The sequence below is a fragment of the Macaca mulatta genome, chromosome 6, assembly GCF_049350105.2.
Source record: "Macaca mulatta isolate MMU2019108-1 chromosome 6, T2T-MMU8v2.0, whole genome shotgun sequence".
Classification (NCBI taxonomy): domain Eukaryota; kingdom Metazoa; phylum Chordata; class Mammalia; order Primates; family Cercopithecidae; genus Macaca; species Macaca mulatta.
The window spans coordinates 41746072-41759691 of NC_133411.1; the positions used below are offsets into that span (position 1 = coordinate 41746072).

General features: G+C 39.4%; 1 protein-coding gene across 1 annotated transcript in view; it reads right to left on the reverse strand.

The window, feature by feature from the left end:
* Positions 1–13620, reverse strand: part of LOC144341268 (uncharacterized) — a 44679-nt gene that overhangs the window by 28906 nt on the left and 2153 nt on the right. The window contains exon 3 of the mRNA XM_078004355.1: positions 13451–13545. The gene's annotated coding sequence lies outside the window, so the exon portion shown is untranslated. The remainder of the gene's footprint in view (positions 1–13450; positions 13546–13620) is intronic.

Sequence of the window (13620 nt, forward strand, 5' to 3'; positions counted from 1 at the left end):
AAGACCAAATTGAATACTCGAAATTATGTTACATGGATGTGAATTCTCCAAAACAACAAAAATCTTTGGGGATAGGGTACGCAAAGGAAGCTGTGCCCTCCAGATAGTCTCATCTTTTGGCCAGTTGTCACTTAGGGAATTCTCTGGAGATGGAATGGTGCATGGTGCTCCGGTCATACAAAGATAACTAAAATTCAGGAATCTGGTTTAGCCACTTTGAGAAAAGGTCTTGCAAAAGAAAAAGGGTTAATCAGGAACCCCAAATAATGAATGGTAGGCCATGGAATGAAGGGTTCTGCCGAGCTGTCATCAATGTGACAGCCTGCGGTGGATAAGCAGATCATACCACCACTGTAGCCTTCCACTTACATCAAAGTTGTTGAGCTGAATTCAACATATGCTCCAATCCAACTCTTCCTATTTATAGACAAAGAAACTGAGGTCTAGAACAGGCTTCCCCTCCCAGCTCACAAATTATTTTAAGGCAGAACCAGAGAGCTAACTAAGCACTCCCCTTCCCCAAGTTTCCTGAAGACCAGTCTGAATATATGTATCCAAATGACCGCACCCATTTAAGCACACTGTATTGAATTTCTATTTATAGACTAAGTCAGCATTTTCCAACCTTCAGACATTCACCTTCCACCTTATGATTTTGTCATATTCATATATCTCTACTATAATTCACTTTATTTTTTTTAATCTATATACTTTTTTACATGAAATTAGCTTCATCCTAAGCAACAATATTAATAAAATAATACATGAAGTGTGTATTTTTCTAACACATTAAGACAAATGTGTATCTATTGAAGTTTCAGTGTTTGCATTTGAACCACTTGTCAGAAAAGTAAACCATCCTTTGCTGTATTTGAAAAGACTCTCTCCAGGTGTTTCAAGGAATTCTAATCTGTTTAATGTTAATGGGTGTTATTGATGAAAGAGTACTTGATCAAATAAATCTGGGGAATGTTAGGTTTTTTGTTTGTTCGTCTGTTTGTTTAGAAACAAGGTCTTGCTCTGTCGCCTAGGCTGGAGTGCAGTGGTGTGATCATAGCTCACTGCAGCCTCAAACTCCTGGGTTCAAGTGATCCTCCTGCCTCAGCCTCCCAAGTAGCTGAGACTACAAGCGCATGCCACAATACCCGGCTAATTTTTCTTTTATGTTTTGTAGAGATAGGGTCTTGCCTTCAAGAGGTCCTCTCACCTTGGCCTCCCAAAGTGTTGGGATTACAGGTGCACAGGCGTGAGCCACCACACCGCAGAATATTTCTCTGATTATTTAAAAAATCAGAGGTAAGGCGTGAAAAAAATTTTCCCTAGTGTGAAACACAGGGTGTTTCACAACATTGTGCAATGAGATTATTGTAACAGGTATAGCACTTAACAAGATTTATTTGACCATGAAACCTTTTTTTCAAGACAGTATTAGTGTTGATAACATGTTCTAAGCTGTATTAATTTTCAGAGGTTTTGTTTTTCTTTTTGACCCCATAATTGATATAAGTAGATACGGTGTATAATAATTTGCACTGTGTCCATATTAGCATATTCAGAATATTTTATGGTAGAAAAAAGTGGGTAGAAAAGCATAGTATTTCCTCTTGTCATTTTCAAAGTGTCAGTCTCTTGGAGAAAAGTGACACACCTTGTTCAGAATGAAACATCTGCATTAAACTTGGGCATTCTAAAATAATACAAATAAATTTTAATAAGTCATCCAGATAGCCTACATTAGTAAGGCTTTCCATTCATGTTTGTTTTTGTTGTCTTGGGGACTTCTAAACTTCTAGGTGGAACTTTAAGAGTGATAAGCCCATAATATCACATTTAATCTGTGGGTGTGACTGGGAGAAAATGTATCACTCACTCATTTACAACCCATTCGTTTCCTCTTTCTTTCTTTTTCTTTCTTTCTCCCTTTCTCTTCCTTTCCTTTCTCCCTTCCCTTCCTCCTTTCCCTTTTCTTTCTCTCTTTCTCTCTTCTCTTTCTTCAATGTTTTGATATAAAAAACTGAAAAAGATATTTATTGCATTTTTATCTTTCTGTATATTTGTGTTATCATAGGAAAAACATCTCATAGTTAATAAACTAATGCTTTAAAGCCAAAATATATGAATATTTCTTTCTAGTGCACTTTTAGTTAAAATTAAGAACTAAGATTCAAGGCAAAGAAATGCTGTAATACTCTTGATTCAGTATTCATGTTAGCGAAATTAAGTACAGTAGTACACTAATATGGGAGGAAAAATAGTGATGTGTTAAGGACAAAGTGTTTCATCATCCGGCCATAAACCAATTCACAGACCATCTCAAGTATGTTACTCTTAAATACTTTTTGTTCCAGCAATCAAAGTTTCAATATATCTTCTTCTACACCTTACAAAAATAATCAAATTTTAGAGCCGATTTTTATTCTTAGAAATGCTTTTTATTCTCTAATTCACAAATATTTATTAATTAAAAAGTTGTGTTCTTCTGAGATTCCTCACCAATCCATGGAGTCAGTTAGGTATTTGGGAAGTTGTTCAGCTCTTACAAATATCCACATTTGACACTAACGCACCACAACAGAATAACCTGAGTAAGCTCGATTCTCTGAAATAGTCAGAGGAACCGAAAAAAATAACTATTAGGTACTAGGCTTAGTACCTAGGTGCCAAAATAATCTATACAACAAACCCCTGTGACATGAGTTAACCTGTATAACAAACCTGCACATGTACCCTTCAATCTAAAAGTTTAAAAAAAATAGTTTTCTCTCCTCTCTGGTTATAGAGTCAATTGTGCACTCCACTGCATTTATAATGAGGAAATAAACAGCATACCCTTTTAGTATGGGAGGTAAACAAGAGTTAACTTGTATAAATATAATTTAAAATGTGTATTCTACTTAACACATGAGAATTATTAAAATACATGTGCATCAAAAATTAACTAAAAAATAGAAATAATTAATAAGTGCCGATCCTTTAGCAGAATATTTCCCAGAGCTCGATTATGTAGCAAACTTCTATGCCATAAGTTTGAAATGATTCCATTTTTCAAATATTCATTTTTGTGTATATTTAAACATCATAAAGTGTCTACTCAATAAAGTTAGGTTTTAATAATCGCAATTCATCTTTTTAAAAAATAATTTACTCTCCATTTGGCTTCCAAAATTTTATTGCAGTATTTAGATTTAGTTAGTTTCTAATAGCTGAAAACCTTCAGACTTAAATGTTTGACCCAAATGCACTTGGTTCCTGGCCTCTTCAGTTTGTGTCCTACTGCTTCCAAATGACAAATGTGGGCACTTTGTGTAAAGGCATTGATTGTACTGTTACATAGATTCTAGACATGCTTATTAAAAAGGCATCTTTTTATAGGTGAATATGCCTTGCAGGATCCTGTATCCTAGGTGAGATTATTTTCATAGTTACATATTTAATGATAATAATCACTTGCATCTATGTCGCTTTCATATTCTCTTGGCACCAAGTTTGCCTTCCAAAGCAAACTTTGACTAAAGATCTTCAGGGCTCATCCATAGCTGCGTAGGCAAAGAAGTTCTCATACATACAACCATCACACGTTTGCAAAACCACCATTTATTAGGGTCTCTTAGAATGAATTCTGTACATATGTATGCTAAAGATGGAAAAGATGTTTCATTTTTTATGCATCACTGGATGGGTAGTGGGGGCTTAGACGAAGCAGTGGGGTTGTTGATCAGCAATGTCTACAACATGTATAGGAAGAAGGAGAGGGGCAGATGATGTATTGCTCCCTCTCCCTATTTGTCATCCCTGAAACTTTCTGTCCCATAGTCATTTCCACCCCATCTCCCACAAAAAAAAAAAAAAAAAAATGCACCAAATGAATGCAGATTTCCTTACTGACTTTACATCCTCATAGAGCAATAGATGATAAAGCTCATGTTCTTATGGAGCCAAAAAAAGTCTCATAGTATGTATATTACGGCCTGTTAGTGTTGAAGCCATGAATAAGCATGTGTGAGCTGTTTAGTGACAAAAAGAGAGCAGAGATTTGGGCTATTAGAGGCAATCCTGGCAGTGACATCTGTTGACAGAGCTGGGAAGTTAGATAACACCAGTAAAAACTGACGGCATAAGGAAAGGAGACCTTCGGGAAGTTACTTTGCCTGATCTTCCACTCATCACGCTAGACCACCTCCCTGTAGCTGGGTGGTTAAGCAACCACTCTCTTGTCCTCCTTCCTTCTTTCAAAAGCCCAGTTCATTCCTCTGCAAAATGGAACAATCATGCGTGGAGGTTTACCATAGGCTTAACTAAGATAAATATTAAGGGCTTAGTACAATCCTTGGCAGATAGTTTGCACTTGTTCCGTGTTTTTTCATGATATTGACACAATTGTTCACTTCATCACTATGTCCAGGCTCAACCTAAGCAGGAAAGTTGATTTCAGCATGTGTTTGTGAACAGAATAAGCCAAGACTTCACAAGGAAATATTTAATCATTTAAACGTCATAGAAATTATTACCAATCCCCTTGGCAGTTGCTGCAATGGTAAGTTAACCCCACATGAAATAGAAAATTAAAATACGTGGCTACAAGATTAAATCAGAAATGCTGTGAAACATTTTCTGCTTCCTGTTTCTGGTACCAGCTTCCTGAAGGCACAGGGATGGATGGTAGGTGGCTAGACTGAATATACCATTATTATTCAGAGAATTTTCACCTTTATTCCTTTATTGAAATGGGGTGGCTTTTGTTCTTTTGTGTTTTTAGGAATGGAGTGAGGAGTTTAGGAATGGGACAGTATAACTCAGTGGTCAGTAACACACATACTCTGCCATAGCACTTATGAGTTTGTGACCTTAGAAAAATTACTGAACTTCTCTCCATCTCAGTATCCTCATTTGTAAAACAGGGGGAGAAACTCACTAAAAACCTTTTCACGTTGCCTGGTACGTAGTGAGTGCTTAATCATGTTAGCTACTGAAGTTGATACAGAGTGAGAAATGAAGGAAAGAATGGAAAGAGAGAAAACAGAAATAGAAGAAAGGAAAGAAGGAGTAAAGCTCTGCTTGGCTTAGCTCTGCAAATCATTTTGGACAGGTGCCTAGAGTCCTGGTTGTCTACATTCCCGGATTTGCTGATTCAGGGCTTAATACATGAGTGCTATTCTAAGGTGGAGTGGTGGGGCCACCACTGTCATAGAGCAGTTTCTTAAGGAAAGGGCTGTATTAAAAGGAAGCTCCCCATGTCAGGTGCAGTAGCTCATGCCTGTAGTCCCAACACTTTGGGAGGGCAAAGTGGGAGGATAGTTTGAGCCTAGGAGTTTAAGACCAGCCTGGGGGCCGGGCGCGGTGGCTCAAGCCTGTAATCCCAGCACTTTGGGAGGCCGAGACGGGTGGATCACGAGGTCAGGAGATCGAGACCATCCTGGATAACACGGTGAAACCCCGTCTCTACTAAGAAATACAAAAAACTAGCCGGGTGAGGTGGCGGGCACCTGTAGTCCCAGCTACTCGGGAGGCTGAGGCCGGAGAATGGCGTGAACCCGGGAGGCGGAGCTTGCAGTGAGCTGAGATCCGGCCACTGCACTCCAGCCTGGGCTACAGAGCGAGACTCCGTCTCAAAAAAAAAAAAATAGACCAGCCTGGGCAACATAGCGAGACGTCGTCTCTACAAATAATAAAAAAAAATTTAATTAAAAAAAAGGAAGCTCCCAAAGTGACCCTTAAAATGAATTCTAGGAAAGCTTTTATCATTATCATGGATGGAAAGGAAAATGAGATGTTAGCATCCGCTCCAAGCTTAAAATGTCACCACAATTAACACAGTAGCTCAGTTGACACTGGCTCTGCAAAGGAAATTATTCCCCCAAGCTTCTAAAAGCAAACAAGCACCCCCCAACCCTGCAACCATTACACAGAAATCTAGGAATTACCTGGACAGAACTGAACACTTTCTGATAAATATGGCTTTCGTAAAGCTACAGAAATCTCAGGTATTTCTCTCCAAAAGTGAATGTGCTTGTTCAAATTTGTAAACAGTAGACTTGATCTTCTAACCCTTTTGTACAAATCTTATCTCATAAAAACAGGGAAAAAGTCAAATGCAAAAACATGTTTTGTCCACTTCCAAAGAGAATAACCTCACCCTGAAAAAAATGCCAAGGGAAAATGTTTAAGATATGTAAGTAAAATACTCATGGAAGAACTGACTGCTATCAAAATTTAAGTTGAACACAGTTCAATTCGTTTCAGAGTAAATCACATTTTAGGCAATGTACTGACTTCATATCTTTTCAAATCCCTGCAGCAGTGATGGGATATGATCAGAGACTAAGACATATCATTAAGATAGCAAGATAATTTTGAGAAGTGTATGCTGTTCAGCCACCAAAATTTCAAAAATTTATTAGTTCTTAACAGCTGACACTTTTACATTAATTCAGGATTCAGAGAAAAAAGTCTACATTTGATTTCTCAGCCCTCAAATTAGATGTCTTCAATAGGCGCTTACTTTTCTTTGGTTAGATTAAACAAGTTAATCTTTCTACAGATCTGCTTTAGGCAAATTTTATGACTCTTTCAACATACAATCAATAATTTTCTTAAAAAATATACTCAAAATATAATTTGGCATCAGAAAAACTTATAGTAACAAAAATGGTATTCATATGAAAAATCAAATCTACTTTGTTGTTACATCAAACACTGTAGCTTTTAAAAAGAAAAAAAAAAGCGTAAGTTGGCTGGGCGCAGTGGCTCACGCCTGTAATCCCAGCACTTTGGGAGGTTGAGGCGGGTGGATCACTAGGTCAGGAGATCGAGACTATCCTGGCCAACGTGGTGAAACCTCGTCTCTACTAAAAATACAAAAATTAGCCAGGCGTGGTGGTGCACACCTGTAATCCTAGCTACTTGGGAGCCTGAGGCAGGAGAATTGCTTGAACCCCGGAGGTGACGGTTGCAGTGAGCCAAGATCCCACCACTGCACTCCAGCCTGGGTGACAGAGTGAGACTCTGTCTCAAAACACAAGAACCAAACAAACAAATAAAAAAAAAAACCAGCCCGTCTAATTCATTTATTTTGAAGGAGCTGACTTTCCTCAGACTTTCACATCTTCAGATCTTCTTAAACTGCAGCAGAGTTTTAACTCTTGAGTTTCCTCTGTGATCCAAACCCATTAACCTGGAAGGCAAGGAGCACACCAGGCCTAAAACTAGTTCTTGGCTTGAGTTTCAACAGATTGTGATATTGGTATTATCGTCAGAAAACAACGCTACTTCATCTCTCCTCCCCACCAGTTAAGAGATTTGGACTTCTGTTGCAGGAGTTCACTAGGCAACACAGTTAAGTGACAGATTCTCTTGAGTCATAAGTTCCTCTTTTCAAACTTGAATAGTTTCCTATATTTCAAAGCTTCTCACTCACACATATCCAGTTCCTAGTTTCCTCAAGATGCACTCTCTGAATTCCCAAAAACGTTCTGGGCTCCAGTTCTTAGTCTGAAGGATCTCCACCGTCTTCTCTGAGGCATCAGAGTAGATATGAGGCCTGGAGCCAGAAAGTGCTTACTGCTTCCTGGTCTTGGGGTGGAAGAGAAACTATTCTTGTTGTTAACAAGAGAGGTATTTTGAAGAGAAACAAACAATACCCTTCTTCAGAATGTGCCACTTCCTCAGAATGTCCATTCCTGATCTCAAATCTAAAGGCAATCTGTCCTGTTCTTTTCTTTCACGGCATTGATCAGAGTGTGTAAATGTATGTTTGTGTGTGTTTATTTGTACATTCAATGTCTGTTTCCATTTCTGGACTGAAAGCTTTCCCCTACTGCACAGTATGCTATATGAGGGCAGGGACTATTTATTTTATTCAGTGAGCGAACTCAGAGGCTAGCACAGAGTTATATGCAGTCGGCTCTCCATAAACACTTGTTGAATGGATGAATGAATGGAAAGAAGAAAGGAAGAAATTTCTGTGGTTGGCCAGCTCAAGCACAATGAGTATACCAGGCAAATGCCCCCTGCTCACTGGAGAATGAAAACATCACGCTTCTCTGTGTTCTAGGTCAACTGGAGAGAACTATGTCTGAAAATGCATGAGGAACATGTTTATTGGTGGGGTGAGGGCAGTGACATGTGCCCATGCGTCTTCAGGTTAGGTGTGTATCTACATGTATATAGGTATTATAAGCAAAGAGATTGTTTGAGACTAGCTGCAAAATGGAACTTGTATGGATCACAAAGATCAAGGGGTTAATTTCTTGAATGCTCATGCCACTCTTGCTGTGCCAAGGATTGTGCTAGAGCACTGGCAGTCTTTGCAAGACAGGGTCCCAGTTGTGCTCAAGATGAGCTGATGCCAGGGAAATGGACTCCGTAGCTATAGTCTCTGACAAGGCAACCTGAGTCCTTTGTCAAAGAGCAGCTTCCTTCCTGAATACATCTTTGCTTACAAAGACATTTGTTCTTTTTCTTTCCACTTTAACTGAAAAAGTCCTTCTCTCAACTCTCCCTCCCACCCCCAACCCCACCCCACCCGCTTAATGCCATCATACTCATTCCTTGTTTCCAGGCAGATTCGCATTCATCTCTCCAAATAAATGTGCCTCCGTTTTTCTTACAGACATCTCAAAATTAAAAATTAGAAACATATTCTGGGAGAAAACCAGGTGAATTCTGTGTCTGGGGTAAAATTCACTAATTTTCCTCCGTAACAGCTACACTGTAATTACATAGTCAATACTAAATGTGCCCCTAAGCAATAATCTTACTGAATTTATGCAGTGTAAGTAGGCAATAGAAATCATCTCACTGAAAGTAATTCTTTCCTTCTCATCAAAAGGAAGGGAGGGGTTGTCTAAGTTATCTAAATAATTATCTTAATTCCTTCTTTGTGGTTACGTACACAACCAGTCTTTGGATATTTGGGGTTAGGCCCAGGCAAAAATCAGTTCCATCAAAGTTATATATATTCAATTTATCACAATGCCCTCTAAATACATTATGGCCAAAAACTACACAATCATTAGAAGTGAATTTTGAAAACATAACTAATAATAGGCTAATATTTTTAACGTTTTAATATGTACCAGACACCTTATTTGTATTATATTACTTAATCTTTGAAATGATCCATTTAATGAAAACTCCTTTTTATTAAGCCTTAGGCAACTTACCTACTATGGCCTTGAACCCAGATTATCTCTATCCCAAAGGCAATGAGGGAGAAAAAAGAGGACTAAGAGTTATGTGGTTTGAGGTCGAGTTTACGTTAAGATACATAGAGGTTAGGGGTACACGTTTGGGGATCAAGGAGACCTAGATTAAAATCCTTGCTCTACCATTTATCAGAACTGTGATCTTAGAGAGTTTACTCAATTTTTCTGTCTTGGGTAGGCTTATTATTTGCAAGCAACAGAAACTGAGCATGGTCAATATAAGTAGGAAAGTAATTTATTGGAAAGACAACCAATTACACAAAGAGTCAACAGGAAGGCTGCCAGCAGGAAATTCAGCCAAGGTTGCACCATCCTAACCAAGTAGTTAGCATGCCTCAACCAACAGCCATTATCACTACAGGACCCTTGACACCACGAGCCCCAAACAAACTGCTGCTGTGAATGACTTCTGAAATTGCTCTTATGTCTTTGTGCCACTCCTTCAAGATTAAATTTCTAAACAGTGGTATCTGATAAGCCAAGCAAAGGTCATATGCTCAAGCCCTGGCAGGGGATGGAAGGAGAAAATCCAGCCCATTTAGCTTCTCTCATGGCAGGCCAGGTCTTGCCTCCAAATAATATTATGCAATGGAAGATTCTTACTAACAGAAAAGGAGTTCAGCTGCTGGGCAGCCTTTCAAAACTGACAACACCTGGTCTGGGTGTGGTGGCTAATGCCTGTAATCCCATCACTTTGTGAGGTGGAGGCGTGTGGATCTCTTGAGCTCAGGAGTTCGAGACCAGCCTGAGCAACATGGGGTAACCCTATCTCCACAAAAAATACAAAAATTAGCCAGGCATAGTGGCACCTGCCTGTAGTCCTGGCTTACTTGGGAGGCTGAGGATCACTGGAGCCCAGGAGGTGGAGGTTGCAGTGAGCCAAGATCGCCCCGCTGCACTCCAGCCTGGGTGACAGGGTGACAGAATGGGACCCTGCCAAAAAAAAAACAAAAACAAAAGAATAAAACAAACAAAAAAAACACGCTCCCAGCATTCATTACCCAAACTTTGGTTTGCTCATCTGTGAAAGGGGCATCTGACTGCCTAGTACCTTCCTCATAGGTTTGCTGTGAGAATTCGACAGCATGTGCATGTTGCAGTTAGCATGATGTCTCACATAGGCTGAGCACTGGATAAATTTCAGCTATTCTTACTAATTTGTTACTCTGAGCAAGCCACGTAGAATCTCTGTGCCCACATTCTCACTCACTGAAGGAAGATGACATCAACCGTACTAAATTAGTCAACATAGGCTAATTGTTGAAACAAGGGGCCCCCCAAATCTCAGTAGATTATTTCTCATTCACTTCATCATCCAGTGAGGGCTGCTGGGATTTGAATGAGATCCATATAGGCATTCAGAGGCCAGGTCACCTTCTATCTAGTGGCTCTGCCTTATACCCGGGACCTGTACTATGTTGGCAGAGGACGAAAGATAGCACAGAGGACCAGGGTCTTTTAGGGACCAAGCCTGGAAGTGGCATACATCAATTCTACCTCTATTCCATTGGCGAGAATTCAGTCACATGAGCTGCACCTCACCACAGGAAGTCAGTTTGGGAAATAATACCAAGCTATGTGTTCCAGAAGAAATGGAAACAAGATTTGGTGAAACACAGCAGTCTCTGTCACACCTACCTAACCTCCTCAGGGGGCTGCTAATAAAAGCGCATGTGAACACCAGTGTCAAAGTGCTATGGAAAGTGATAAACTAACATGAGCTACAGGTGATGCTGCTGTTGTTGATTAAGCTAGGAAGTTTCTGTGCATCCTCCACATTGCTAAAACATACAGCAATTTGGGTATGAGAAGAAACTGAAATATAATCAGAAGGTCCTTCCTCCTGTACGGAGACTCCTGAACTAGTAAGACTTTATTTCTCCACTTGTATCTTCAAAAGTAGGCCACTCCGGGCATGGTGGCTCATGCCTGTAATCCCAGCATTTTGGGAAGCCGAAGCGGGGGTAGATCACGAAGTCAGGAGTTCGAGACAAGCCTGGCCAATATGGTGAAACTCCATCTCCACTAAAATTACAAAATTAGCCAGGCATGGTGGCGCATGCCTGTAATCTCAGCTACTCAGGAGGCTGAGGCAGGAGAATTGCTTGAATCCAGGAGGCAGAGGTTGCAGTGAGCCAAGTCGCACCACTGCACTCCAGCCTGGGTGACAGAGTGAGACTCCATCTCAAAAAAAAGGGGGGGAGGGCCACTGCAGGTATATAATCTCCTTTCTTTGCCCATTGGTCCAATCCACATGGGGGTGTAGTGAAACTGGAGGGAAAAAAGGGGAGACAGCAGAATAAAAGAACAGGAAGCTATTACTTTGAGGAGTGTAATTGTCAGAGCAGGCTGTCAGGGCAGCCTGAAGCAATCAGTAGGTAGTGGCCAGCCTCCACAGCAGTAGTTTATCGCCACATGAAGATGCTGGAGAGTTAATCACACCACTGATAGGTGTCAGCTCCAGGCATTGGACTCAGCATAAAATGAAAATCATGCTTAGAAAATGAAAATAATTAAGAGGCCACACATTTGAAATGTACCACTAAAAAGGGAGGGCAGTCATCTTAGGGTTAGGTGAATGCCATGTTTGTAATCCACTGAACCAACTGGATGAGCCTGTAGAGGGTAAATGTGTCCAAGGGTACTTTGTTATTTGTACCTGATAGATGCCTTTCACACTGTTTTGAGTCTCTGCATGGCCTGTCATGAAAGACAAAAGCAAACACAATTTGCCCAGGCTTTGCTACATGAATATTAGTGCTTCAGGAATGCTCTAAGATCCTGCCAGCTGTGGCTCAGGAAGGGATCCAGGCCAGATCTGACTCATCCTGCTGCCTTCCTCCTGGAAATGATCCCCTTTCTCACCCCACTCCTGCTGGCTGAGCCCAGGTCCTGTCTGTCCCATATTTCCTTTGATCCAAGGAAAACTAAAAGTGATTACTAGCTCCCAAGCAGCCTTTGTTTACAAATGGGTTCCCACCTGAATATGTTTACTCAAAAAAGTAGTCAAATAATTAGCTAGAACAGAGCAATCAAACTGATCAGACAATTCCTGGAGTAGGTCAAACCTTCAGAGCTATTTAACGACAGTTTTAAAGAACTGAACTGGGGTCTTCCAGCATAGAGAAGCAGGGATTGTGGCAGAAACTGCGAGGGAGAATTTTAAAAGTGCTTAGAATAAAAATCTTTTCATTGAAAAAAAATGACAAGAATTGCCCACATAATTATGGCAATTCTTCCTTTCCTTTTGCAATGCAAATTCCTGGCAGAGTGTGAGAGAAACTGAATTCTACTGTCCTAGTTTTTCAAACTAAGAAAATAAAATAATTTGTTACCGAAACTTTCAACTTCTACTTTTGAAAGCTACATTTAAGTTTTAAGAATCACATAACAAAAGAGACTACAGATAAACCTCATTACAATGTTTTAGTATTGAGTATTAGGTTATTTACTTTTCTTCTTCCTAAAGCTACTGTAGAAAGAAAATTCAAAGGACTAGTAAGAAGAATAGCTCAATTGATAACAAGTCTGGTTTGTCAATGACATGCTAATACCTGTAACAGTTATTAATTATCTCAGCAGCATCTGTTTTTATATGTAATATATTCTTCATCATACTTAAATTAATAAATAGCAACCAATTGTTGTCTCTTTTACAAGCTTCATATGGAAAGAAAACTGAAAAAAATATATTTGTATTAGCAGAAAGTGAGTATAAGGAACTTCCCAGCCTCCCCTCCATATATTTACTGACAAGCAACTGACAAGAGTGATAGCAAAGCAATGTGGTTAGTGAGGAACGGCGCAGAGTGTGCAGTTTCCTTTTCTCTAATGTTGATTTGTTTTCTGTGCTGACACAGTCCTAGAGGTTACTGTTCAAAGGAAGCATCAACAACAGAAGTAGTTAGAGTGCTGATTAAAGAAGATTCTAAGAAAATGACCAATCACCATCAATCTTTTTAATACTGGCTAACAAATATGTATTTTTCCTTCTGATATTATTAATAGTATAAACAGAACAATTCTATTTTAATATATCCATATAGTGCCTTATGCAAGTAAATATGATTCTGGATATTTTATGACCTGTAATTACTTGAAATCGGAAAGTCCTCTTAGTTTCTCCTATTACCCATGTGCTGCTGAGACCAACTGAAGAACCAGTTAGGAGGTTTGTTCATTCAAGAAATAACATTTAAGAAATGGGTACCTGCTTATCATATAAAAGAATCCAGTTATGTACTTACCATGTGAGGAGACATACGTTAAAATGCTTGTACACTGCAGATGGGAAGAGGTTTCTCCAGGAATTTAAATTGTGCAATAGGGCCACACAATCTTACTTTAAAAAAAAAATGGTAAAGGGATTTTAATTACACCATGAAGTTTTACAATTTTTTAAGTTTTTAGTTCTAGT